This window comes from Pinus tabuliformis, chromosome 5_2 (assembly GCF_031772625.1).
Source record: "Pinus tabuliformis cultivar Carrire ecotype Pingquan chromosome 5_2, CPIR1, whole genome shotgun sequence".
In the NCBI taxonomy this organism is placed as follows: Eukaryota; Viridiplantae; Streptophyta; class Pinopsida; order Pinales; family Pinaceae; genus Pinus; species Pinus tabuliformis.
The window spans coordinates 261929976-261933041 of record NC_142306.1 but is presented as its reverse complement, the minus strand read 5'-3'; the positions used below and the strand labels follow the sequence as shown (position 1 = coordinate 261933041).

At 33.4% G+C, this 3066-nt stretch overlaps 1 long non-coding RNA gene across 1 annotated transcript; it reads right to left on the bottom strand.

The window, feature by feature from the left end:
• Positions 1-1086: 1086 nt before the first annotated feature.
• On the bottom strand, positions 1087-1763 carry LOC149158509 (uncharacterized). Its single transcript, XR_016262043.1, has 2 exons — positions 1573-1763; positions 1087-1486 (listed from the first exon to the last, which is right to left on the bottom strand). It is a non-coding gene; the product is annotated as an uncharacterized LOC149158509 (long non-coding RNA).
• Positions 1764-3066: the final 1303 nt, after the last annotated feature.

Sequence of the window (3066 nt, the reverse complement as noted above, 5' to 3'; positions counted from 1 at the left end):
ACAGTTTGTCAAAAGAACTGGAAGAAACAGTTAATAATTCCTAAGATAGTTACAAGCAGTTTCTCATCTGTTCCCTCAAAAAGAAAAGGAGGGAGAATCCTAAGGGGGTTGGAGGAAAAGAAATGAGGAATGACATTGTCCAAATTTTCCTTGAGGTCGACAAAAAAATAACCAGTGGGAAAACTGTGAATTACAGTCGAAATGGTATGAGACTTGAGGCTGGGCCACATTCCTGAGGCCCAAGATACCAGAATGTGATAGACTTATTGACTGTCAAGAGTAAGAAGAGCTCGGAGGGCGAATCTGAACGTAATTTCTAGATCCGTGGCAGGGTGGAGACACCTTCCAAGATAGGTCATTACATACACAGTTATAAGCAAGTAGAAACAGATAATTAATACATGTTGTTCTTAGTAATTTAACTAAAATGAGTTATTATTATTCAGTAATGGACAGCTAATAGCAGACTGATTACTAGATATATATTCTGTTGTGGTACATTTCTAAATATATTCTATCATATTATACTCCTGGTTATACTCTGTCACTTTATTTAAATTGATGAATCCTAATGAAATAATATCAGTAGCTTTAAACTGCTATAGGAAAACTAACCCAATCATTTCAGAATAACATTATATGAGTGAATTAGAGAAGTCAATAGATGAACAGTGTCTGGCTTTAGAGTGAATATTACTTTTAATCAAACCATGAGATGCTTTTTTGATACATAGAGCATACAAATATTAAACTGAAATGCATTCCTTCTGCAAACATAAACCTTTTTATAGATGCAATATCGAAAATGCCAACTGGCAGATGCAAACGAAAGGCGATATTTTCATCATGGAATAGTTATCACAAACCATTGTACAACTAGATTAGCCAAACTCATCATTAACTGTACAAAACATTAACTGAATCACGAGGGTTCTTCGTGGCTCTCAGTCGATTTTTGTAGGAAAAACTAAGAGCCAACCACCCTCTCTCTTGTCTAATTTTCCAAATCATTCAAGCTGGGAATGCTATTACTCATTATAACCAGAATAGTGGTGGAACCGAGCAAACAAAGTAATAAAATTCGTGTATGGAATGTTTTATAATTATAACTTTATACCTAAATAGAAAATATCAAAACCGGGTTTAAATCCCATAGTCGAAGTCAAACCAATTCATAGTGTCATCCCATCTCGAACTATTCAAACAAAATTACAACCCTCCTATAGTTTCTTCATTATAGCTAAGAATTTAATGATGGCCATGCCTCGATATAAGGTTTACTTATAAACTAGATAATCTAACATTAAACACACGAGACGGAATGCTTTCACAGCTAGCTGAAGCTTGGAGGCACTTATTAGTCGTAAGTTCACTAGAAGGCAAAGTGATTAAACCAACCTGTAACCAGAAGATAGTAATCGGCGTAAGGAGGAACCTCCAAACTCTGAAATCCCTGGGATATGTGTGGCGGAGACCTTACCTACGACTACATGAACACCGGGATTAAATCTTGTAGGGAAATAAGAATAAACAACTGATATAAGTTAAAATGTTCTAGGGTTTCGTCATTACCTGTGTAGGAGGAACTCCGGGCAATAAGAAGCAACGAGCTCTTGGAAGGCCTGTTACAGTCGTTAATGGCTCTTTATAGTCAGAGAAATTCAGAAAAACAATTTTGTAGCTTGCCTAGGATACTACCTCCATGGAAGAATGGTTTTCCCTATCTCATCCTTCCTGAGGTGTGCAAAACAGCTAACAGTGGAACTACCTGCATACCAAAGAACCGATGAATAGGAGGAATGGTTCAAACTAAAAAACGAAAGCATCTGAAGATAAAGTTGTTGGAAGAAAATCTTGAAAAAGTTACCTGGACGTGGCTGAACCCATTAGACGAGAAGATCAGGCCGACACCATGGTTTCTCTTCAAATCCTTAGTCAGGTTGTAGAGCCGCACCCCAAGGTTTTGCAAAGGAACAAATGGAAGTCGCATACAATGAAAAGCCAAAAAGATAACATACAAATGACTCTAGAGCATGAGAACCCTCAGATCCACAGACCATGATCCTACCGTGGAAGATCGGCCAAGTGACCAAGCGCCAGACTATTCTGTCGAGATCGTTCAATGAGATGAGTTAGTCATTTAATGTCTGAGCGGAAGGTGTCAGTTTAACCCTCGAACCATACCTCCATCATTAAAATGCTGCATTAAACAAGGAAATATGCCGACAGGGGGTCTAACCAAGGTGAAAGATCACGGCAGACATGAAGGAGAGATCATCATTAAGTCCTATTTTCGTATAACTTCTTTAATGACCTCGATATTTGCCAGCGACATAGTTAATAGGGCGTGGAGTGTGTTTTTAATTTTTTTAATGTGTTAAAGTTGTTACATGTGGATAGAATCACATTTTCTTTTAAGTAGTTCTTAATAACTAATGGTTTATTTTACAAATGATTTTATTCAATTCTTTATATTTTAAAATCCAATCTTTAATATCTATCTCATAAATTTCATATAAATATCTAATCTTTGTAATTATTGTAATCATTTCCTGTAAAAGTGTCAATTAGTACTTCTTATATATCATTTTTGTTTTAAAGAAGAACCATTTTTATATATGCAAAGGTTTATTCATCCATCCAATATGTTTTTTTTTAACACTTCAAAGTATTTTAGGCATTAATTTTTATGTTTCATGATACCAAACATTATAAAATAAATCAATTTTTTCATCAAAATAATTATCTTCATGTCTAAAACAACTATTCAAAATATTTTTGACATTGAATTTTATATTTCAATGTACCAACCATCATAGAGTAAATCAAATTTTTCTTCAAAATAAATACTTTAGGTGTAACTTTTGGTATTTTTTTGTAATTTGGGAAAAGGCATTTTTTAAATTATTTTATAAAAAAATTAATAGTTATTTTTAATTAATTAAAAACAAATATGAGAAAATTTAAAAAAATTAATTCTAATGGTTAAATTATTTATTTGATATTTCTTTTTAATATTATCTTATTTAGATTATAATTAAAAAACAAAAAAACAAAAGCAAAAGC